The following is a 26,028-nucleotide window of genomic DNA, read 5'->3' as shown; positions in this document are numbered from 1 at the left end:
GCAAGTGGTGATAGATGTTTTGGAAGCAAACTGAGGCTGTCACATATAGATCCCAACCCTCAGTAACTCTTACACTTGCCCTGATACTCTCACTCAGGATATTTCTTTACAAGTAAATTTCTGTTCATTCTGGTGTTTATGCATGCTTTGTGCTGACCTTTGCAGTGTGGCAAGAGGAAAGATGTGTGTCCCTGCTCTCTTGTGATCATTCTGTCACAAAAAGCGTGACATAATCAAACAGTGAATTGACAATAGAAACAAGGAATACGGAGTTTTGATTTCACATTCAAAAAACATGTGAATCATTTTTTTTCATGATTTCACAAATTATTCATGCAAAAATTCTTAAAGTTTTAGTTACCTTAGCTGCATTGAATACACTCAACTCATGTTATAAGTGAGGAAACTGAGGACCAGGGATCAACCCAAGATGGAAAGTTAGTTAAAATCTAATCTACCAGTAAACAGTTTGTAGAGGTTCTGATTTCCTGTTTAGTAATCTTCCTACCTCACTGAGATTATTTCAGGTATATCAATTAGACAAGCATTGAATTTATTTATTAATGGGAAAAAAATATTTATGGTAGATGACAAGTGTTCTTCTAAAACAATGTATAAGTGACCAGGTCATTTAAAATAGCAGAACCTGACCCAAGACATCTAGTGGCAGGCACAACTAACACACTGCCCTTGCTCTGACACTAACCAACCTGACTCCATTGGCTATTTATGCACCCCTTCAAAACAATAACAGCACTGCAAATAATACTAAATAATATGATGAAAACCCTCAATATTTTTTATCAGTGTGAATAACCTGCCAAGTGACATAAGATTTTCTTTTCTAACACTTCTCAGATTAATTCAAAACATTCAGTCTGACTAAAAACATGGAGCATTCCAAGCTGTTTCCAAGCCGAACATACTTATAATATTCAATTACTATCTTGTTTTGTTCTATGAAGACCTACAAGACCTTCTAGAACTAACACTAAAAAAAGATATCCTTTTCATCATAGGGAACTGGAATGCAAAAGTAGGAAGTCAAGAAATACCTTGAATAACAGGTAAATTTGGCCTTAGAGTACAGAATGAAGCAGGGCAAAGGCTAATAGAGTTTTGCCAAGAGAACGCACTGGTCATAGCAAACACCCTCTTCCAACAGCACAAGAGAAGACTCTACACATGGACATCACCAGATGGTCATACCGAAAAGATTGATTATACTCTTTGCAGCCAAAGATGAAGAAGCTCTATACAGTCAGCAAAACAAGACTGGGAGCCACTGTGGCTCAGATCATGACCTACTTATTTCCAAATTCAGACTTATACTGAAGAAAGTAGGGAAAACCACTAGACCATTCAGGAATGACCTAAATCAAATCCCTTACGATTATACAGTGGAAGTGACAAATAGATTCAAGAGATTAGATCTGATAGACAGAGTTCCTGAAGAACTATGAATGGAGCTTCATGACATTGTACAGGAGTCAGGGATCAAGACCATCCCCAAGGGAAAGAAATGCAAAAAGGCACAATGGCTGTCTGAGGAGGCCTTACAAATAGCTGTGAAAAGAAATGAAGCAAAAGGCAAAGGAGAAAGGGAAAGATATACCCATTTCAATGCAGAGTTTCAAAGAAGAGTGAGGAGAGATAAGAAAGACTTCCTCAGTGAACAATGCAAAGAGATAGAGGAAAACAACAGAATGAGAAAGACTAGAGATCTCTTCAAGAAAATTTGAGATACTAAAGGAACATTTCATGCAAAGATGGGCACAATAAAGGACAAAAATGATATGGACCTAACAAGCAAAAGATATTAAGAAGAAGTGGCAAGAATGCACAGAAGAACTTTACAAAAAAGATCTTCACAACCCAGATAATCACAATGATGTGATCACTCACCTAGAGCCAGACATCCTGGAATGCAAAATCAAGTGAGCCTTAGGAAGCATCACTATGAACAAAGCTAGTAGAGGAGATGGAATTCCAGTTGAGCTATTTAAAATACTAAACGATGATACTATGAAAGTGTTGCAATCAATATGCCAGCAAATTTGGAAAACTCAGCAGTGGCCACAGGACTGGAAAAAGGTCAGTTTTCATTCCAATCCCAAAGAAAGGCAATTCCAAAAAATGCTCAAACTACCACACAATTGCACTCATCTCAAACACTAATCAAGTAATGCTCAACATTCTCCAAGCCAGGTTTCAACAGTATGTGAACCATGAACTTCCAGATGTTCAAGCTGGTTTTAGAAAAGGCAGAGGAACCAGAGATCAAATTGCCAACATCTATTGGATCATCAAAAAAGTAAGAGAGTTCCAGAAAAACATCTACTTCTGCTTAACTTATAATGCCAAAGCCTTTGATTGTGTGGATCACAACAAACTGTGGAAAATTCTTAAACAGATGGGAGTACCAGACCACCTGACCTGCCTCCTGAGAAATCTATATGCAGGTCAAGAAGCAACAGTTATAACTGGACATGTAAAAACAGACGGGTTCCAAATAGGAAAAGGAGTATGTCAAGGCTGTATATTGTCACCCTGCTTATTTAATGTATATGCAGAGTACATCATGAGTAATGCTGGGCTGGAGGATGCACAAGCTGTAATCAAGATTGCCGGGAGAAATATCAATAACCTCAGATATGCAGATGACTTGACCCTTATGGCAGAAAGCGAAGAAGAAATAAAAAGCTTCTAGATGAAAGTGAAAAAGGAGAGTTAAAAAGTTGGCTTAAAACTCAACATTCAGAAAAACTACGATCATGTCACCTGATCCCATCACTTCATGGCAAAGAGATGGGGAAACAGTGGAAACAGAGACAGACTTTATTTTGGGGGGCTCCAAAATCACTGCAGATGGTGCCATGAAATTAAAAGATGCTTGCTCCTTGCAGAAAAAGTTATGACCAACCTAGACAGCATGTTAAAAAGCAGAGACATCACTTTGCCAACAAAGGTCCGTCTAGTCAAACTATGGCTTTTCCAGTAGTCATGTATGGATGTGAGAGTTGGACTATAAAGAAAGCTGAGCACCGAAGAATTGATGCTTTTGAACTGTGGTGCTGGAAAAGACTCTTGAGAGTCCCTTGGACTGCAAGGAGATCCGACCATTCCATCCTAAAGGAAATCAGTCCTGAATATTCATTGGAAGGACTGATGCTGAAGCTGAAACTCCAATACTTTGGCCACCTGATGCAAAGAACTGACTCACCAGAAAAGACCCTGATGCTGGGATGGATTGGGGGCGGGAGGAGAAGAGGACGACAGAGATGAGATGATTGGATGGCATCACCGACTCAACAGACATGAGTTTTAGTAGGCTCCAGGAATTAGTAGTGATGGACAGGGAGGCCTGGTGTGCTGCAGTCCATGTGGTCACAGAGAGTCAGACATGACAGAATAACTGAACTGAACTGATCTTGTTTTGGGACTATCTTTGCCTCAAGTGTCAAGTAAGGAGATTTCTATTTGCACATATGAGACATGAAGAATATGTAAAGTGTCCCTATTGAAGGATGTTGTGTTTTGTAGTGACTTTACAGAGTATAATACAAGAGTCTGGGTATGGGTATAGCTGAAGTTTCCTAGGCCTTCTGTTTTGGCCACTATTCTACCACTCTTTTTAATCCATATCTGTTTGGTGATGGAATATCATTATTTGCAATATAAGCACATATAAATCTTCTGGAACTAGACTTGTTTAGAAACAGGAAGTTCATGTGTGGAGAGTTCAAGATCTGAGAGGTAGATGGTCCAGACCAGTTTCTAGCTCTATCACCTGATTTAGCTAATGAACTTGGGCATTAAGACTTTAAAGTTTGACTTCTGCTGCTGCTAAGTTGCTTCAGTCATGTCTGACTCTGTGTGATCCCACAGACGGAAGCCCACCAGGCTTCCCTGTCCCTGGGATTTTCCAGGCAAGAGTACTTGAGTGGGGTGCCACTGCCTTCTCTGTAAAGCTTGACTAGACTCTATGTAAAATTCACAGTTGTGAAAATCAAATGAAATTGCCATGAAGACACTTTATAAAAAGTAAAAATTACTTAATAAAGTAAGGTATAGGACCCAGGAAACAACTCATATCAAGATGAGTAAATGTTTACTTACTCTCACAATTAAAAAATATCAAGAAGATATTTCTTTTAAGTTCAATTTAATAGGACAAAATGCTAAGAGGAAAAAAAAATTGGAAAGCACTTAATAACAGACTGTGATTAATCACTTTAATAAATGGATTGATGTTGGCTATGCTACTGATCAGCAAACCAATTTCAGTAATTCCATTATGCAATAAAGATATTCCATCCAAATTTTCTCAGCCAGTGGTTGGCTTACATTCAGATACGGAGATTTCTGCTTGTGTTTGTATAATACATTGTGTCTTATGGCAGTCAAAGGAAAGAAGACATCCTCAATTTAATTATTACAGTGATTTTCTAATGTATATCTTAGGTACAGAATTTTTATCCAAAGGAAACTTAGTAGGAAGCCCTACATGTAGCAGTGTGATCATTTCAGTTGTTTTTGGAGGGCTTCGCACAAACCCCACCCAAGCTTCTACCTGTCCTCTTTGCTCTAGAACACTTGGGGAATAGCCACATGATGATCCTAGGAGAACAGTATGAAAACCATTTTTTTTTTTTAATTGAAAACAAAGCACTTTGAAGGATTTGAAATACAGTTTAATCATGATGCAGTCTCACAATAATGCCAAATGTTACCTTTGGCTCCATGAGATCTTGGATATATATCTGTTGATTGACTAGCTCTGTGGGTTCATGTAAGTAAGCAATATAAATTATATTTCTTTTCTAACACTTCTCATTGATTTAAAAATCCTGACCTCAGTGATATTGGATACTTTGTAATAGTACTGGCTACTCCTTACAGTACATGTAGGAACTGACCAGATATTATGCTTAGTAGTTTTTTGGTACAACTTCCAGTTACAATCAGTTTTCATTCACTTTGATAATTTCCCTAATGAAAATGCTGTACATTTTATAAAGAAGATATATTCTCCCCATTCAAACAAACAAAACACTCTTGATTTGAAATATACTCTCGATGGAATTGTAGAGCAAAAATTTATATTTGAGCATATGTTTCAGAAACATTTTGACATTATAGCTATTTAAACCTGGGAAACATTCCTAGCACTCTGGTTTGATCCAACAAAATTGAAATCATGAGAATCAAGGGTGAACTCCTGTTTCCACAGACTTTCATGCTCAACAGGACAAAAAAGAGTGAGAACTTTAAGTGAATTAAAACCACTTCCTTCGAGAATTATAAAGGTGCTCATAAAACTTTTGTCAATTGATTCTGAATACAGTCTGCTCTCAGCAGAATATGAAGGGAACCCTCTTCCCTGAGATGGTAGGACTTCCTTCTGAATCTAGGTTTTTTAGGAAGGCTTTGTGATCCCTCTTCCCAGGAACTCAGCAAACAGAGAAAGAAGAGAGAAAATCAGCAAGTGTTGTCATACAAGTTTCCTTATTTTTCCATATCCATCTTAGCTTATTGGAACCCCTTAATTGATGAATGAGGACTTTATCAAGCCTGGCAGGAGTCATTATGTCTCTGATTTTCCTTGAAATGTATCTGTCGTGCAGCTCAAAATTGAATAGCCAGTTTGGGGCTTAACCAGAGACATGGCACTGACTTAAGACACTCTGAAGGGAATGAATGATTAATGCAGTTTATAGACAGGCTAGCGCTTCTTCTGTCTCATGTGCTTTTTGTATGTAATCTCCAGCGGTTCAAGTTCAGATGGATCTAATGAAAAAGGACTAGATGTTTTCCACCTTCCCTTCAGAGCATGCTGTACGATTTATCCACTGACAAAATGTGCTAATGAAATGTCACCTTGGACAGCTTGCTAAAGGATTGATGGGCTGAAAGTTTTGCACTTTATTTAACTTTTGCAGGAAAAATGAATAAGTCCTCCAAACTCTGTATGATATAGAGATCCATTATGGTTTTCTAACTCAGGAAGTAGCTATACCACTGACGGGATGGAGGATAGAGAAAGATGCTGATGGGGTAAAGTTTATAAATAAGCAGATTGAGGATGTGTGGCTTTATTATACCTCCATTCTAAATTATTGTCAAGTTACATGATTTTATGAAGGCATTTCCTTCTATATACTTGATACAATTGTTTTCAATCTATTAGTCTATCAAAGGGAAATAAAATCATCAACCTCTGTAACCAATTATTCTATTTCTTTATCTGTTCTTTATTCCTTCATTACCAGAATCCCAACTATAAAACCAATCCTGAGAATGGTTTTAAGCCTTTTAATTTATTCCACTCATAAAAACTTCATAATCTGTGAGCAATGGCCACTGAAGATCATTAAAGGGAATTGAAAATGGCAGATAAGAAAAAAATCGGAATATGGAAGGAGATAAAACTGTACATAATCAGAAAGTCTGTTGATAGCAGTAAAAGGACGAAATACACAAAATGGACTAGCACTGAAATAAAATCAAAGAAGTAAGTGAAAAATACGCAAAAATATTGGAATGCAGATAATAACTGAGTTATAAGCTGTGTACATCTACACTGACCAAATATATAAAAATAACCTCACAGTGACTCAATACTCACACAGATGGAGAAGCTTAAAATATATAGATCTAGAGAAGGTAAGTTAATGCTTACTTTATCTAGAATGGTGAATGGAAGAGTAAAAAGGGACATTTTGTCACTCCTTAGTCCAAGGCAAAAGTTTGGTAGACTCTACCTCTGGCGGTTCAGATGGTAAAGAATCTGCCTGCAATGCAGAAGACCTGGGTTCAGTCCCTCAGTCAGGAAGATCCCCTGGAGAAGGGAATGGCTACCCACTCCAGAATTCTTGCCTGGAGAATTCCATGGACAGAGGAGCCTGGCAGGCCACCGTCCATGGATTAGCAGAGTCAGACATGACTGTGCAACTAACATGCCAAGGGAAGAAAGCTATCTGTTATCTAGTTTTTAATTTCCATAATTGTTAAAATGAGGATAAGAGTATTATTAGGATAACACTAGCTGCTATAATAATTAAGTCTCTAAATTTCAGAGGCTTAATAAAGTAGAAATTGATTTTTCACATAGTGTCAAACTCAAGACAGTAGGGAGTTAACTTTATCCTCTGCTAAGATTGAGAGATCTTCATTTTTGTCAGCTTGGGGCTTCTCTATTTTTAATATATAGCTCTTTTAAGATTGTTTAATATAGAACTTCCAAGAAAAAGTAACAAAACTGTCAGCATATGAGAGGTTTATGAGGCTAACCTAGTAGAGATCCACTACTCAGTAGGCTATATGACTGATTCTAACTACAAGAGAGATTGAAAAATGTAGACTAGGTGAATGTATAGAAAAAGGAGGAAACAAGACAGGTCATCTGTACAGTTCCTTTCATTTCTATTGGAAAAATCAAATAATATAATGCTTATAATAAACTCAATATCTCATATGCATTTCTTTTTTATTTTACTCATCCCTTTAATATTAAATGCCTAGTAAGTATTAAACCTTTGTTATTACTATTTGGTTCTACTTAGGATAGCTATTTTTGTAACCATTGGTGGGGAGGAAAGCATAGCGAAAAGACAATAGACTTAATAAAACTGAAAACAAATAGATCATGCCCTTTGGAATATAAAATCATTGAAAAACTGACCTTTATAGTCATTTCAGAACTGAAAATATGTTTGTCTTTGATTTGTTAATCATTTTCTGCCATATTTAATTCCCTCAGCACATATTCTGTGTATTGTATTTCAGCATGATTTAATTGTTTTTATTATGTACATACCTGGGTGACAACCATGACATAAAAGTTGCTCAAAGGTATATTAAATATTTACACTTGTTTCATTTTTAAATCCTAAATTATAATCTTTTAAATGCATTCATGTCACAGTGTAGTTCCCAAGTTTTTGAAGCATACCAAAATAAAATTTGAAAAAATTACCACTTTGGTGATTAGAAATTCAAAGACTAGGACTCATTTTGTTTGTTATCTTATGTTTTATGTGCTAGGTATCTGAAACCCTTATGTTTTTATGATGTAAAAAATGAGGGCTGTCACTGTGGCCTATACAACATTACCTTTCTTATGATAGTAGTATGATTAGTACATGGATACTGACTCACTTACTGATGTTTATGTAAGTTTTTGCAATTTTATATACTTGTGAGAATTATGATTACTCTTAATTAAATATAAGTGGATATAATGATTACTGAAAACATAAGATTTGGAGTTAGCAAGACTTAAGTTTGAATCTTGGGCTTCCCTGGTGGCTTAGACAGTAAAGAATCTTCAATGTGGGAGACCTGGATTCTATCCCTGGATTGGGAAGATCCCCTAGAGGAGGGCATGGCAGCCTACTCCAGTAGGCTAGAGCATCCCCATGGACAGAGGAGCCTAGCAGGCTACAGTCCATAGGGTTGCAAAGAGTCAGACACGACTGAGCGACTAAGCACAGTGCAGCACAAGTGTGAACCTTACATCTACTTTAAGAAACACGTAAATTAATTGAAACTCAGAGTCTAAATGTATACATTTACCTGAAAACTAGGGAAATTAATATGAACTCTGCATGATACAGAGGGCTTCCCTGGTGGCTCAGATGGTAAAGAATCTGCCTGCAGTGTGGGAGACCTGTGTTTGATCTCTGGGTCAGAAAGATCCCCTGGAGAAGGGAATGGCAACCCACCCCAGTATTCTTGCCTGGAGAAGTCCATGGATAGAGGAGATCGGTGGGCTACAGTCTATGAGGTTGCAAAGAGCGAGACACAACTAAGCAACTAACAGTTTCACTTTCTTTCCGCACTATACAAGATGGTCATACATTTTATAGGAGAAAACAAATTTTAATGGGCTTAGACTGTTTTCTGCCACAAAGTGAATTCTCAATAAATATTTCAGGAATATGTCAAAGTTAAATTCCGTAATATCAAAGATCTGTGAATCTAGTTTATATAATAATTTTGACACTAATTTATGTATGTTATAGGGATGAGTAAATGAATATTGTATGTTATCACTTACATGTAGAATCTAAAAAAAGCTGAATTCGTAGACACAGAGAGTAGAATGGTTGGTGGTTACCAGGGCTGGGAGTTGGAGGAATGAGCAGACCTGAACCAAATGGCATAGACGTGCTCTTAGAAGATAAGGAAGCTCTGGAGAGAGATCTATGCACAGCACTACGATTATAGTTACTGATGATGTGATGAATACTTCAAAGTTGCTGAGGAGTTAGATCTTAAATATTCTCATCACAAAAAGATTTAACTGTGTGACATAATGGAGGTATTAGCTAGCCCCAGAGTGTTAATCGTATTGAAATCTATAAATGTATCGGATCAAGATTGTCCACCTTAAACATTCACAATGCTTTATGTAAATTTTTTTATTTGTTGTTTTAGTCATGATCCCAAGGCCTGTAGCCTGCCAGACTCCTCTGTCCATGGGACTTCCCAGGCAAGAATGCTGGTGTGGGTTGCCATTTCCTTCTCCAGGGGATCTTCCCCACTCAGCGATCGAACCTGTGTCTTCTGCATTGCAGGTGGATGCTTCACTACTGAGCCACCTGGGAAGCCCTATATGTAAGTTACATCTCAATTTAAGAAAATGTAAATGAAGGTGAGAGAGAAAAGAATGGAAATGGCCTTACCCCAAAATAGATACAAGCTATTTTTAAGAAAAATAGGCTTCCCAGGTGGCTCAGATGGTAAAGCATCCACCTGCAATGCAGGAGACCTGGGTTCAATACCTGAATTGGGAAGACCCCCTGGAGGAGGAAATGGCAACCCACTCCAGTACTCTTGCCTGGAGAATCCCAATGGACAGAGGAGCCTGGTGGCTACAGTCCATGGGGCCGCAAAGAGTTGGACATGACTGAGCGAATAAGCACAGCACACAGCAGGTTTCAAGTAAAACATTCTGAAATTGAGTATTTCTCTACTGTTTTCTCAGGATTATTGCTTTACTGTCAGACTCTGGTTGCTAAATTATGAGCCTTTTATAGATTAAGTTACGTGCCCAAGGTATGATAATATTAATAAAACACCCCTTATCAAACACCCAAGAACAATTTTGCCTTGTGCTTTATCTAATTATTTCATTTAAATCTATAATTATCTTATGAAGAAGCTAATGAACCAGTTAAGATAAGCAGTTCATATATAGTGGGGGTTTCTAAAAAGCTGAGAGGGCCAGAATGAGACAAAAGAGAGATATTAAATACAGAACAATAAACACCTAGCAGGTTAAAGGTATATGTGCTTAGGAAACAGAAGTGCTTCTAAACAAACAGGATTTGCTTTGAACCTCCCTGGATTGTGATCATGGAAACACTAAATTTGGCAAATGATGAGTGGTATGAAATAGTAAAACAATTATTTTTGAAGAAGTCTGTAGAAGGTTGCTGGAAATGGGCTTCCCTGATGGTTCAGCAGTAAAGAATCCACTTTCAAGGAGACAGGGGTTTGATCCCTGGGCCGGGAAGATCCACTGTAGAAGGGAATGGCTACCCACTCCAGTATTCTTGCCTGGAGAATTCCATGGACAGAGGGCCCTGTGGGCTGCAGTCCATGGGGGCTGCAGAGTCAGACACAACTGAGCAACTAAGAACACATGCTGGAAAGGAGGGTGTGTAGGTGGTTGCAATTTCACTAACTTATCCAAGTAAACCTCCTTAGTTTTCACTGTAGAGTGTTGGTAAAGGAAAATAGAGTCCATTTCTTAGGTCAGGTTCCCTGGGAAGAGTAAAAATTAGGCAAAGGAATTAACTAAACTGAGCTGCATTTGCAACAAATTCCTAAGCAGTCCAGTTGGGATGACCCCCAAATGGAGCATGGGGACAGGGCCTTTGTTCCTCAGTGGAGATCAACCACTGACTACAGCCTTCCCCCCAGGGATGGGTACAGGATATTACAGCCTAATATTTTCTACACAGGGTAGATTTCCTACTGCAAAAACAGTAATAATTCTTAACCCAAATGAAATTTTCAGAAATTTACCACAAAATATCTAAGAGCAAGAAGGAGAACTGTTAAGTTACATAAAGGACTTGAGAAAATGGTAAGAAATAACTAAAGTTAACATTATTTAAGAAGACTCAGATGAAATATATTCAGATAATAGAAATAAGCCCTTCATGGATCACAGCCTTGTCTTGATGAAGGGGTTTGCATAACTCAATGAAGCTATGAGCCAAGCCATGCAGGGCCACTCAAGATGGACAGGTCATAGTGGAGAGTTCTGAGAAAACGTGTTCCGCTGGAGGAGAAATGACAAACTACTCCAGTACCATTGCCACAAGAACCCCATTAATAGTACAAAAAGGCAAAAATACATGACACCAGGAAATGAGCCCACCCAGTTGGAAGATGTCCAATATGGTATTGGGGAAGAGCAGAAGGCAATTACTAATATCTCCAGAAAGAACAAAGCAGCTGGGCCAAAGCAGAAACAACACTCAATTGAGAATGTGTCTGGTGGTAAAAGTGAAGTCTGATGCTGTAAAGAACAGGACTGCATAGGAACCTGGACTGTTAGGTCCTGAATCAAGGTAAATTGGATGTGGTCAAACAGGACATGGCAAGAGTGAACACTGACATCTTAGGAATCAGTGAAATAAAATGGAAGGGAATGGGTGAATTTAATTCAGATGGTCATTATATCTACTACACTGGGCAAGAATCCCTTAGAAGAAATGGAGTAGCCCTCGTAGTCAACTAGAGTCTGAAATGCAGTACTTGAGTGAAATCTCAAAAATGACAGAATGATCTCAGTTTGATTCCAAGGCAAACCATTCAACATCACAGTAATCCAAGTCGAGGCCACAGCCACTAATGCTGAAGCATATGAAGTTGCCCAGTTCTATGAAGACCTACAAGACCTTCTAGAACTAATACCCAAAACAGATGTCCTTTTTATCATAAGCGACTGGAATGCCAAAGTAGAAAATCAAGAGATACCTGGAGTAACAGGCAAGTTTGGCCTTGGATTACAAAATGAAGCAAGGCAAAGGCTAACAGAGTTTTTCCAAGAGAATGCACTGGCCATAGCAAACACCCTCTTCTAGCAACACAAGAGATGACTCTATACATGGACATCACCAGATGGTCAATACCAAAATCAGATTGATTGTATTCTTTGCAGCCGAAGATGGAGAAGCCCTATATAGTCAGCAAAAACAAGACCTGGAGCTGCCTGTGGCTCAAATTATCAGCTCCTTATTACAAATTTCAGGCTTATATGGAAAAAAAGTAGGGAAATATATTGAAATAATGGAAATAAAATAGGTCCCCTTGTCAGATATTTGTAATATGTGGATTTGTGGATTATTGAGTGTCTCACAATGAACTAAAAAATATGTGGATTTGTAATTTCCTGCATTTGTTGTCCCTATCTTTACTGATAACTGGTTAAATTAAATATTAAATTATAAATGTTTTATATCTATATATAATTGTAAAATATCCCAAGTTTGAGATAAATATAAATGGATTAATCATTTCCTTTAAGCTCTTTTCAGTTGCAACAAAAATGCAACCACACAAGTTACTCTGGATACAAAATTTCCAAGAAGACAAAGATTTGTTGTGCTCCAGCTTCAGAAAGGAAATAAGTTGAGCTGGAAAAGAGGGACTCAAAGACTTGAGATGATCATAGAGAGAAGAATAGAAGACAGGTTATGAAGGATTTTGTTAATCAGACAAAAGGTCTTGGATTTCATTCAGTAGGGTAATGGAGCTGCTCAAACTGGTTTGTGAGAATTGATTACTAAATTTTCATAAATACTGTGAGCTTGTTTTTTTTTAAACATCATCCATATCAAAGATTAAATTAGTTATTTAAATTTATAACTAAATGAATTGTTTTGGAAACAAAGCTCACCACTTCCTAAATTATTTTGCTATAGTTTCCTATTATCACAGTAGACATTTGAAAACTATGGTATCTACATGCTGAGTATGCAATGCAGTGAAATGCTAATACCCATCTCTTTCCAACTCCACATTCTCTGACATTACACATGATGCTAGCTTGAAATTGGTGGGAGTTTTGAAACAAAGAAATTCATTATGCTAATCCATACAAAATATAGTTGTTGCTTTTTTTTAGCTCCAGAGATTTGGTTGCTTAACATTTATCACCAAATAATCTCTTTCTAATTGAAATAAGAAAATATAGATTTTTAAAATATCTAATTGAAATAAGAAAATAAGTTTAGCAAGAAAGTGGCATAATTAAACTTTGTTTTGTCTGCTTATTTTATTTTTATTTTTTTGGCTTTATGTTTAAGGTAAGCAGACAGAAGACTTGAGAGAAGTAATGGAGAAAGTTGGAGGGGTTTTATTATAGTATGCTCATCTCAATGAGGCAAAGAGAATGAATTAAAAATAGGATAAATGTTGTTGTGAGACTTGAGAAAGAGAGAAGGATCCAGGATGACTAATATTCTGGCTTGAACCATGTGTGTCTGATGGTGCAATTTACAATGACCATTAAACTAGAGGAAGAAGGAGTAACAGAGAGCTGGTGACCGGAGCAGAGGAAGAAATAGTGCAGTTTTGAACACGCTAAATCTGAGGTACATTTTAAATATCCCACTTATATAGCCTGGAGGATCATGCCAGGGAGTTACAGGAATATCAAAAGCATTGAGAGCATGAGATCACTGAGGACAGAGGATGACAAAAGAGTCAAAGTTCCAGATCACTGTCTTTATGACACTGACATCTCACATTTTTGCTTTTCATTTGATGTCGACAGAATGTCTTAAAGCTTTCCTACTTGTTTATCCTGCATGGACAAAACACACCACAGCCTAAATGTTTTAGTCTCTGTTTTACTTTAGTGAGCTTTAGCCATATCCTAGCTAACTCTCTTCCTTTCAGTCCTGGCTTATTCTACAATTCCTCTGTCTTGCACACATTTTCCCTAATGAGGGGCACATAGCTGAAAGGAAAGATAACTCAATGATCCAATGACAAAATCTACTGACAGATTATGTAGAGACAAGAAGATGAGATTAAACAGCAAACCACCTCGAAGACAATCATTATTATTCTTTTGTTTCTTCTTTAGAGAACAACTTCATCAAGTTTTCATAATCACTGTCACCTGTAATTGACTCTCTTGATTCCAATTGTTCTCTCAGCAAGTATCCTAGCCTTTACTCATTCCTTGAAGAATACATGCATAAAAGCTCGAGAATTAGGCAAACTTTCCTTGCACTAAGACTTGAACATCCCTGCCAGAAGTCAGTAATAGTCTGACATACACTACATACTTCAGTTGTACAGAGAACATATTGTAAAATATATATTACTACTTCAGTATTCTTATATTTGCAAATCTTGAAATATACATTTTAAATTTTTTATCACAGATACGAATGTCCAGATGTTAATTTTGAAAATAGATCCAAAGCATCATGCCTATACCAGAGTCCTCTGTGAAAGATAAAGTTGTGTAAGCAGCTTGATCATTAGCTGATGAGATATGCCATTAGAAGCAAAATAGAAATTATTGTTTGAAAATGTGAACATCTGGAAAGATCTACATATCCTATATACAACCAACCTCTTTGGTTTTGAACACTGAGTTCTTACTAAAATTCTAAGTCTGTACAATACTACAAATCTTCAGTAATCAAAGCAATGTGGTACTGGCACCAAAAACAAACAAACAAAAAAAGGGGAACACATGTAAACCCATGGCTGATTCATGTCAATGTATGGCAAAAACTATTACAATATTGTAAAGTAATTAGCCCCCAACTAAAATAAATAAATTTATAAAAACAAAAAAAAAAACAAAAAAACAACAACAACAAAAAAAAAACAGACATAGGGATCAATGGAACAGAATAAAGAGCCCATAAATAAGCCCACACACCTCTGGTCAATTAACCTTCAACAAAGGAGCTAAGAATACACAATGGGAAAAAGTCTCTTCAGCAAATGGTGCTGGGAAAGTTGGACAGCTGCAAGTAAATCAATAAAATGAGAACACACCCTCACACTATGCACAAAAATGTACCCAAAATGGCTGAAAGACATAAACATAAAAATGACACCATAAAACTCCTAGGAAAGATCATAAGCAAAATATCTTCTGACATAAATCATGCCAATGTTTTCTTAGGTCTGTCTCCCAAGGCAATAGAAATAAAAACAAAAATAAATTAATGAGACTTAATAAATCTTCCAAGCTTTTGCATGGAAAATGAAAACATAAACAAAACAAAAAGACAGCCTACAGAATGGAAGAAATATTTGCAAACAATGTGACCAAGAAGTGCTTAATGTCCAAAATATACAAACAGCTCATTGAACTCAACAAAAACAATAACAAAAAAAAACCCTATCCAAAAATGGGATGAAGACCTAAACTGAGATTTCTTCAAAGAAGAAACACAGATGGCCAAGAGGCACATAAAGAAATGATCAACATCAGCTATATATGACAAACCCACAGCAAACATTATTCTCAATGGTGAAAAATTGAAAGCATTTCCCCTAAAGTCAGGAACAAGGCAAGGATGCCCACTTTTACCACTACTATTCAACATAGTTTTGGAAGTTTTGGCCACAGCAATCAGAGCTGAAAAAGAAATAAAAGGAATACAGATAGGAAAAGAAGAAGTAAAACTCTCACTGTTTGCAGATGACATGATCCTCTACATAGAAAACCCTAAAGACTCTACTAGAAAATTACTAGAGTTGATCAATGAATATAGTAAAGTTGCAGGATATAAAATTAACACACAGAAATCCCTTGCATTCCTATACTCCAATAATGAGAAAACAGAAAGAGAAATTAAGGAAACAATACCATTCACCATTGCAACAAAAAGAATAAAATATTTAGGAATATATCTACCTAAAGAAACAAAAGACTTACATATAGAAAACTATAAAACACTGATGAAAGAAATCAAAGAGGACACAAACAGATGGAGAAATATACCGTGTTCATGGATTGGAAGAATTAATATAGTGAAAATGAGTATACTACCCAAAGCAATCTACAGATTCAATGCAATCCCTATCAAGCTACCAATGGTATTTTTCACAGAACTGGAACAAATCATCTCACAATTTGTATGGAAATAAAAGAAACCTCGAATAGCCAAAGCAATCTTGAGGAAGAAGAATGGAACTGGAGGAATCAACCTGCCTGACTTCAGGCTCTACTACAAAGCCACAGTCATCAAGACAGTATGGTACTGGCACAAAGATAGAAATATAGATCAATGGAACAAAATAGAAAGCCCAGAGATAAACCCACGCACATATGGACACCTTATCTTCAACAAAGGAGGCAAGAATATACAATGGAGAAAAGACAATCTCTTTAACAAGTGGTGCTGGGAAAACTGGTCAACCACTTGTAAAAGAATGAAACTAGAACACTTCCTAACACCGTACACAAAAATAAACTCAAAATGGATTAAAGATCTAAACGTAAGACCAGAAACAATAAAACTCCTAGAGGAAAACATAGGCAAAACACTCTCCGACATAAATCACAGCAGGATCCTCCATGACCCACCTCCCAGAATATTGGAAATAAAAGCAAAAATAAACAAATGGGACCTAATTAAAATTAAAAGCTTTTGCACAACAAAGGAAACTATAAACAAGGTGAAAAGACAGCCTTCAGAATGGGAGAAAATAATAGCAAATGAAGCAACAGACAAACAATTAATCTCAAAAATATACAAGCAACTTCTGCAGCTGAATTCCCGAAAAATAAACGACCCAATCAAAAAATGGGCCAAAGAACTAAACAGACATTTCTCCAAAGAAGACATACAGATGGCTAACAAACACATGAAAAGATGCTCAACATCACTCATTATTAGAGAAATGCAAATCAAAACCACAATGAGGTATCATTTCACACCAGTCAGAATGGCTGCTATCCAAAAGTCTACAAGCAATAAATGCTGGAGAGGGTGTGGAGAAAAGGGAACCCTCTTACACTGTTGGTGGGAATGCAAACTAGTACAGCCACTATGGAGAACAGTGTGGAGATTCCTTAAAAAACTGGAAATAGAACTGCCATATGACCCAGCAATCCCACTGCTGGGCATATACACCGAGGAAACCAGAATTGAAAGAGACGCGTGTACCCCAATGTTCATCGCAGCACTGTTTACAATAGCCAGGACATGGAAGCAACCTAGATGTCCATCAGCAGACGAATGGATAAGGAAGCTGTGGTACATATACACAATGGAATATTACTCAGCCATTAAAAAAAATACATTTGAATCGGTTCTACTGAGATGGATGAAACTGGAGCCCATTATACAGAATGAAGTAAGCCAGAAAGAAAAACAACAATACAGTATACTAATGCATATATATGGAATTTGAAAGATGGTAACGATAACCCTATATGCGAGACAGAATAAGAGACACAGATGCATGGAACATTTTTATGGACTCTGAGGGAGAAGGTGAGGGTGGGACGTTCTGGGAGAATAGCATTGAAACATGTATATTATCATATGTGAAACAGAACACCATTCCATGTTCGATGCATGTGACAAGGGCTCAGGGCCGGGCCAATGGGATGATCCAGAAGGATGAGATGGGGAGGGAGGTGGGTGGGGGGTCCAGGAAGGGGAACACATGTAAACCCATGGCTGATTCATGTCAATGTATGGCAAAAACTATTACAATATTGTAAAGTAATTAGCCCCCAACTAAAATAAATAAATTTATAAAAAAAAAAAAAAAAGAAATGATCAACATCACTAATTATTAGAGAAATGCAAATCAAAGTTACAGTGAGGTACCACCCAATACCAGTCAGAATAGCCATCATTAAAAACTCTAAAATAAAAGCCTAGAGAGGATGTGGAGAAAAGGGAACCCTCCTACACTGTTGGTGGGAATATAAGTTGGTGCAGCCACAATAGAAAAAGTATTGAGGTCCTTCAGAAAATTAAAAATAGAATTACCAAATGATCTAGTAATCCCACTCCTGGGTATACATCCAGACAAAACTCCAATCAAAAAGATACATTCACCCCTATGTTCATAGGAGAAATATTCACAGTTGCCAAGACATGGGAACAACCTAAATGTCCATCAGCATAAGAGTGGATAAAGATGATGTGGTGTATCATCTTTATCTACTCTTAATGCTGATGGACATTGGAAAGTTACACAATGGAAAGTTACTCAACCATAGAAAAGAAATAATGCCATTTCCAGCAACATGGATACAACTAGAGATTATCATACTAAGTGAAGCAAGTCAGAAAGAGAAAGACAAAACCCATACGATATCACTTATATGTGAAATCTAAAATATGATCTAGCTATAAAACAGAAACAGACTCACTGACATAGAAAACAGAATTGTGGTTGCCATGGGGGGGGAAGTGGGAGAGTGATGGGCTAAGAGTTTGGGCTTAGTAGATGCAAACTATTACATATAGAATGAATAAACGACAAGGTCCTACTATATATAGCACAGGGAACTATATTTAGTTCCTGAGATAAGCCGAAATGGAAAAGAATATTTAATAAAAATTTTATGTATGTACAACTGAATCACTTTGCTGCATAGCAGAAATTAACACAACATTGTAAATCACCTATATTTCAGTAAAAAATAAAATTCTAAGTCTGTAAAATGAAGTCCTTATAAACTAATAGGTAAATGTTAAATCAGTTTTGCAACCCATATATGCCTATATGGAATTTTTTTTTACTATTTTAGCCAAGAAACAGAGCTGAGCCCAATTCTCACAAATGCACCTACTATTTGCCAAATATATATTCACTTTAACAAATGCTGGTTTATATGCTAGCATTCCTTTCACTGTGCTTGACTTGTGACAGTCTTCTGCATTTTACTAAGATTATATGTACCTGCTTTGATAGCTGTTCTTTTCCTTGGAAAATTATAATTCATTAGAAAATTTCCTGTGTTTATTAATTTCTATTTATTTGTCTTTTCTTTAACTTTCTGGATGCTCATGTATCCAAAAATAGGTAGCACAACTTAATAATGTCTATCTTTGGAAAGCACCACTTAAATCTCAAAAATAATCTTAATTGATTAACTGGGGAAAAAGAAAAGATATCCCAAATACTCAAAACTTTAAATGACACGTCTTGAGTTTTCAATGAATTTTGATGTAATAACTAAAATGAGCTGAATTTTGTTGTATAGTGAATTTTTTCCTAAGCTTTTGAATTCCCATCACTGGGAATTAAAACTTGGTAAGCATCTGCCAAAGGAACATTGGAGGATATTTCTTCACTGATCGGAAGGAGTCTACTTTTTTATCTCTATTTATCAGTATACAGATAAGGGAAAACTTGACCAGTTCACTTCTCTATGGAAGGGAAAGAGGCAAGAAACGTCATCCTGTGAGATGTAGTGTACTTAATGGAGAGGAACAGCAAAATTTGCTCTTTCTTGCAGCAAACGAAAAAGGAGCATAACACAGTCTAACATGATTTATAAGTTCCATAATTCCATGGACTAACCCACCAAATTAAAATAAATTATATATAATTCATTATATAATTTAAACTATGTTTTATACATTATAAGTATATAGTTATATATATTATATTTTATATATGTATGATATATGCACATATATATACATATATGATATACACACATATATATGCATTCCTGACTCATGACACTGGGAGAAATTTTTCCCAAACGTCTTTAATCAGAGACAGATGGTGGTGGTTTAGTTGCTAAGTCATATCCAACTCATGTGATCCTGTGGACCTGAAACTTCCAGGCTCCTCTCCATGAGATTTCTCAGGCAAGAATACTGGCATGGTTTCCACTTCCTTCTCCAGGGGATATTCCTGACCCAGGGATCAAACCCAAGACTCCTGCATTGCAGGTGGTTTCTTTACTGACTGAGTCACCATAAATTCCATAATTTCATGGACTAATCCACCAGATAAAAATAAATTAAGCATATGATTTATTATATATTATAACTATATACTTATATAAAATATATATTTTATATTTGTGTATATATATATACATATATACATTCCTGACTCAAGATACTGAGCGAAATTTTTCACAAGGGTCTTTAATCAGAGACAGAAATATATAATATTCAAAATGTCTTCACAGCAAATATCAAAACTAATTCCAAGTGTTGTTCCAAAGCAATATGAAATCTAACAAAGTAAAGCACTATGACAATTTCATATTTTGTTAAGAAAAGATTTGAGTATCAAGTGTTCAGATTTCCAGATCTTATGAAATATTTTAGATAAAAGAAGACCAAAAATGTTTAACTCTACTCAATCTGAATTTTATTCTGTATGTATGTTATCACTCAGTCATGTCTGACTCTCTGCTACCTCGTGGGCTGTAGCCTGCCAGGCTCCTCTGTCCATGGGATTCTCTAGGCCAAGAATATTGGAGTGGGTAGCCATTCCCTTCTCTAAGGAATCTTTCTGACCCAAGGACTGAACCCATGTCTCCCACATTGAAGGTCAATTCTTTACCAAATCTGAGGTATCAGGGAAGCCCATTATTCTGTATATTTTAGTCTAAGTATAAAAAAATCTGTTAGTTTGGAGATAAAGAAAATTTCTGTATACTTTGCTCAGTTCCCTTAACTTTTCTCCACCCTTTCCATACCTGCAATTTATAAAATTAAACAAAACACTTTTCATCATATTTGTGCTTGTTTACCTGTGCTTTGGATATGCAAGAGAATGTAGCAATGAGATTACTGTATGGAGAATCCAATTTAGTCTTTAAAATATTTGAAACAATTTAAAGAGTAGACAGGAAGAACCAATGTCAGTAACATTTCAGCATTGCTCAGAATAAAGAAAAGCTGGGAGTTCTGCTGAGTCACCAGTCACAACAGAGAAGAAAGCACTGAACCTGAGTTAGTAGTAGCTTTAGAATTCTATTTAATATTCACTAAGGGTATTCCAAAAATGTCAGGTCCTGCTCTTTAAACTTTTATTGTGCATCTGTGCATTTTCTGCCCTTTTAAAGACCTGATTCACTAACTTTTTAAGCCAGTGGTGAAAATATTTCTAGCTTCCACTGAGACATATTGGGGGAAAATGGCATTTTATTTAATAATAATTAGTTGGAAAATGTTTCACATTTAGAATAAAAAGGAAATTCTAGGAACTTTTCTAAAGGAGTAGGCACAATATAAGCTAAAATAGCTAATGATCTGCATAAAATAAACTTTGAGGGGAAAAGATAATCTAAATGTTGTAACTTCATCATTCAAAAATTCTTGTTAAAAAAATTGCTTCTTGATTCTTCAGTACATACGAAAGTATTTGATGTGTGATTAAAGTCTTGTTTTGTCACTAAGTTATATCCGACTCTTTTGAGACCCCATGGACTGTAGCCCACAAGGCTCCTCTGTCCATGGGATTTCCCAGGCAAGAATATTGGAATTGGTTGCCATTCCCTTCTGCAGAGGATCTTCCCAACCCAGGGATTAAACCTGCATCTCTCCTGCATTCGCAGGCAGATTCTTTACCACTGAGCCACCAGGGAAGCCAAATTAATCAATAACAACTATATAAAAAACACTGTGATACATATTGTATTACCTTTCTACTTTATGTAGATTTGTTTGACTCAAGGTTTTCAATCATCTTATGAAAGTGGATTCATTCATTCACAAGGCATTTATCACTAGCAATACAATTAGATATACAGATCAGATACATTATGCTTTATTCAAAGAAATGGTTGTCTTCATGAAGAAATCAAACATGTAGATAGTAATCACAACTTTATAGTATGAAATTAGGATAAATAGTGTCATATGAGAACTAAGAAAACCTAACCTAGTCATCTAAGAGGATGTAAATATGGACTTGCTCTAAATAAGTGCCTAACTAGAAGAAACTACATTGGCAAAGATTATCAAGATGGCAGGCACTTCATCTTGATTATAGCCTTGATATCTTACCTTCTATTTTAAATAAAATTTGACCATGATGTGGCCTCCTCCTCAGACTGCACATCTGTTTAGCCCCTTAAAGACTCACCTTGACTGAATTACAGTGTAGTATTTTCTTTTTTAAATAATCTTATTTTAAAATTAAAAATGAGATTCATTTTTTTATGAATTAGCAACCTTAATTCCATTTGCAACCTACTCCTTCCTTGCTATGTAATATATTCACAGACTCTGAGGATTAATATATGGGCATCTTGAGATGGGGGCAATATTCTGCCCACACACATGCCTGTTAAAATTAAACACTGACTAAAGGTATATCATGATATAAACATGATCATCTAGTTCTCTAGAAAGCTCGTAGTGAAATGTGAGCTATGCTAACATCTTCACCATAGGTTAATTCATCAAACATATACTTACTAAATGTCTACTCAGTGCTGGTGGCTCATTTGGTAAAGAATCTGCCTGCAATGCAGGAGGCCTGGGTTCGGTCCCTGGGTTGGGGAGTTCCCCTGGAGGGGAGAATGGCAACCCACTCCAGTATTCTTGCATGGAGAATTCCATGGACAGAGGTCCTAGCAGGCTACAGTCTATGTAGTTGCAAAGAGGATTAACACTTTTACACAATGCCTGACACTGTTTTAGGTAAAAATTTTCTTGGGGAAACACGTGGGAAACACATGAGAAGAAGGAAGATTCCTTGGAAAAAGCAGGAACTGGATATTCCTGGAAACCTTGTTATATAGCCACTGAATAAATATCATTGAGATACTATTTTGTACTAGATATGATTCTGGATATTAGGTGCAAATTGGTAAAAAACAACAGGCCGGTCCCCTACTTTTGCAAAAATTACAATCTAATCCAGCAAATATCAAACAAGTGAATAAAAAAAAATTGTAAAATCACAAATTAATAAAGCACAGGTTTCAAAAACAGCAAAAGATCCTACATTAAAATGTAAAAAAAAATCTCAGAGAATTGACATCTAAGCCAGGGTATGTAAAATGACCTAACGCCCCCTAAAAAGTCTCTCAGTGTATGAATAGCTGCATCACAAACACTGAGTGTTCCTGCTTAAAATTAATATCCTTTGACCTCTTTATAGGCTTAATAAAATCAGGTTATCTGATACTAGCACCAAGGAATCTATATTTTAACAACCCTGTCAAATGATCCTTCTGAACACTGAAGTTCATAAATCTTAGCACAATACATAATGTTAGAAGGGTCAATCTTTATAGTTTTTTGCTGTAATGCAAACAACATTTCTGCCACAGAAGAGTCATATTTAAGGATCAGAATATTTACCCACACAGTTGAAAACTGTTGTCTCCAGGAAGAAGGTTTTTGGATAAAAAGAAGAAACCCCTCTGAAGCATCAGCAAGAGTACTAGTCAGGGTTCCCCAGAGAAAAAGAACTGATAGGAGGGGTGGGTGGGGTGGGGAGGTGAGTAGGTTTAAGCATAGCTATTGACTCACAGGGCTACAGAAACAGAGAAGTGTCGGGATCCACTGTCTACAAGCTAGAGAACCAGAACAGTTGGTGGAATAACTCAGTCTAAGCTTGAAGACCTGAGAAGCAGGAGAAGGCCTTCAGGGGCAGGAACAAGACGGACGATATCCCAGCTCAAGGGAAAAGAGAGAGGATTCACCCTTCCTTCCTTAATTTTTTTCTATTCAGGCCCTCAACAGACTAATGCTGCCACCCACAATGGTGAGAGGAGATCTACTTTATTCACCCTACTGAATCAAATGCCACTGTCTTCTGGAAATATCCTCACAGACATACCAAGAAATAAAGTATCATCTGAGCATCCCTTAGCCCAGTCAAGCTGACATAACATTAACCACCATAGGAATGGCATATGTAAATTGAAGACGGTTAAATGATGCTTTGACTTTTCTGTGATCCATGGTAAAACTTGGGGAGTTGTGCTATTTTAGGTCAAATGTAAGTGGCCTGTGAGATTATTAACTTCTCTATTCAACTGAAATAAACATCACTATTGAGTTTTGCAGACCCAAGTAAGCCTCTCAAACAATGGTTATGCCATTATATGATAAGTGATGATATTAAATATTTTAGAGTAACTTCATAGTGATTTATTTGATTTCTTAGGCCTTTTGGTTTTGTGCTCCACTTGTTTAAATCTCTTTCTTCAGTGATAATCTAGTTATTCTTATTTAGTTAAAAAAAAATAAAACAAGGTAGTAGAAACATTGAAAACCAGAAACTATATTGGAAATAACAGGAAGATTTATCAGTGTAGGCATAAGCACATACATAATTGTTAAAGATCTACTTTTGCCCAATTAATAATTGCTTTCCATGTCAACTGGGATTCCCTGGTGCCTCAGACAGTAAAGAGTCTGCCTGCAATGCAGAAGACCCAAGTTTGATCCCTGGGTTGGGAAATCCCCTAGAGAAGGAAACGGCATCCCACTCCAGTATTCTAGCCTGGGAAATCCCATGGACGAAGGAGCCTGGGGGGCTACAGTCCATGGAGTTGCAAAGAGTTGGACACGACTGAGTGACTTCATTTCCATGTCAACAAAAGTCCATCTAGTTAAAGCTATGGTTTTTCCAGTAGTAATGTATGGATGTGAGAGTTGGATTATAAAGAAAGCTGAGCACCAAAGAATGGATGCTTTTGAACTGTGGTGTTGAAGACTCTTGAGAGTCCCTTAGACTGCAAGGAGATACCACCAGTCAATTCTAAAGAAAATCAGTCCTGAATATTCATTGGAAGGACTGATGCTGAAGCTGAAACTCCAATACTTTGGCCACCTGATGCGAAGTACTGACTCCTTGGAAAAGACCCTGATGCTGGGAAAGATTGAAGGCAGGAGAAGAAGGGGACAACAGAGGATGAGATGGTTGGATGGCATCACTGATTCGACGGACATGAGTTTGAGTAGGCTCTGGGTGATGGACAGGGAAGCCTGTCATGCTGCAGTACATGGGGTCCCAAAAGTTGGAAACGACTGAGCAACTGAACTGACTGACTGATTTCCATGTCCAACTAATATTAAAAAATAATTTGATGGAAAAGAGCACTTATAGGCAAAATCCATTTAGTAAACAGAATCAGAATGGTCTTCCTGTGAGAAATTCCTTAGTTCTATGATTTATAACCAAACTAAACTGAAATTTAAATACAAACTTAAATGAATAATAATAATAAAAAAAAAAAAACTGTAAGAAGGAGAAGAGGGATGTCAACACTGGCGCAATGTCTTAATTCAGGTAAACTATAGCACAATGGCCAAATCTGATCAACCACCTATTTTTGTACATACATGGTGCTCCATTGGAAAAACCATGATACTGGGAAGGATTGAATGCAAAAGGAGATGTGGGCAGCAGAGGATGAGATGGTTAGATAACATCACCAACTCAGTGGATATGAATTTGTGCAAACTCTGAGAGATAGTAGGTGATAGAGGAGGAGTCTGGAGTGCTACAGTCCACGGGGTCACAAAGATCGGACATACCTCACGACTGAACAACAACAACAGCAACAGCATGGAGCCAGAAATGTTTTTTACATTTTTAGATGGTTGAAAAATATTAAAAAATACAAATACTTCATGATGTGGAAAATAGATAAAATTTAAATTTCAGTGTTCATAAAGCTGAATTGGAACACAGCAGAGCTCATTCATTTATGTATGGTCCATGGTTTCTAGGCTGCTACCACAGCAGAATTGAGGAGCTGTAATAGAGACCTAATATCCCACAAAGCAGGACATATATACTGACTGGGTCTTCACAGAACAAATTCGTCTATTCCCTTTTTAATTCATTACCTGTTTGAATATTAATGCATATATGTTTCTATCATGTTACCATGTAAAATTATGGTAAAATATTTAATAAAAATGTTAATGCATATATGCTTATATCTTGAGGGCTTCCCTGGTGGCTCAGAGGGTAAAGAGTCTGTCTGCAGTGTGGGAGACCTAGGTTCAGTCCCTGGTTGGGGAAATCCCCTGGAGAAGGAAATGGCAACCCACTCCAGTATTCTTG

The 26,028-nt window shown here is 36.7% G+C and overlaps 1 long non-coding RNA gene across 1 annotated transcript in view; it reads left to right on the top strand.

Moving 5' to 3' along the window:
* LOC145509492 (uncharacterized) overlaps positions 1-24,089 on the top strand; it is a 54,124-nt gene extending 30,035 nt beyond the window's left edge. Inside the window, exons 2-4 of the long non-coding RNA XR_014056113.1 lie at positions 6,273-6,514; positions 9,442-9,621; positions 23,680-24,089. This is a non-coding gene — a long non-coding RNA (uncharacterized LOC145509492). The remainder of the gene's footprint in view (positions 1-6,272; positions 6,515-9,441; positions 9,622-23,679) is intronic.
* The last annotated feature ends 1,939 nt before the right edge of the window (positions 24,090-26,028 follow it).

Source organism: Giraffa tippelskirchi, chromosome 1 (assembly GCF_054371585.1).
Source record: "Giraffa tippelskirchi isolate mGirTip1 chromosome 1, T2T-mGirTip1v1.2.pri, whole genome shotgun sequence".
NCBI classification, from domain to species: domain Eukaryota; kingdom Metazoa; phylum Chordata; class Mammalia; order Artiodactyla; family Giraffidae; genus Giraffa; species Giraffa tippelskirchi.
This window is presented reverse-complemented; position numbering and strand designations above follow the sequence as displayed.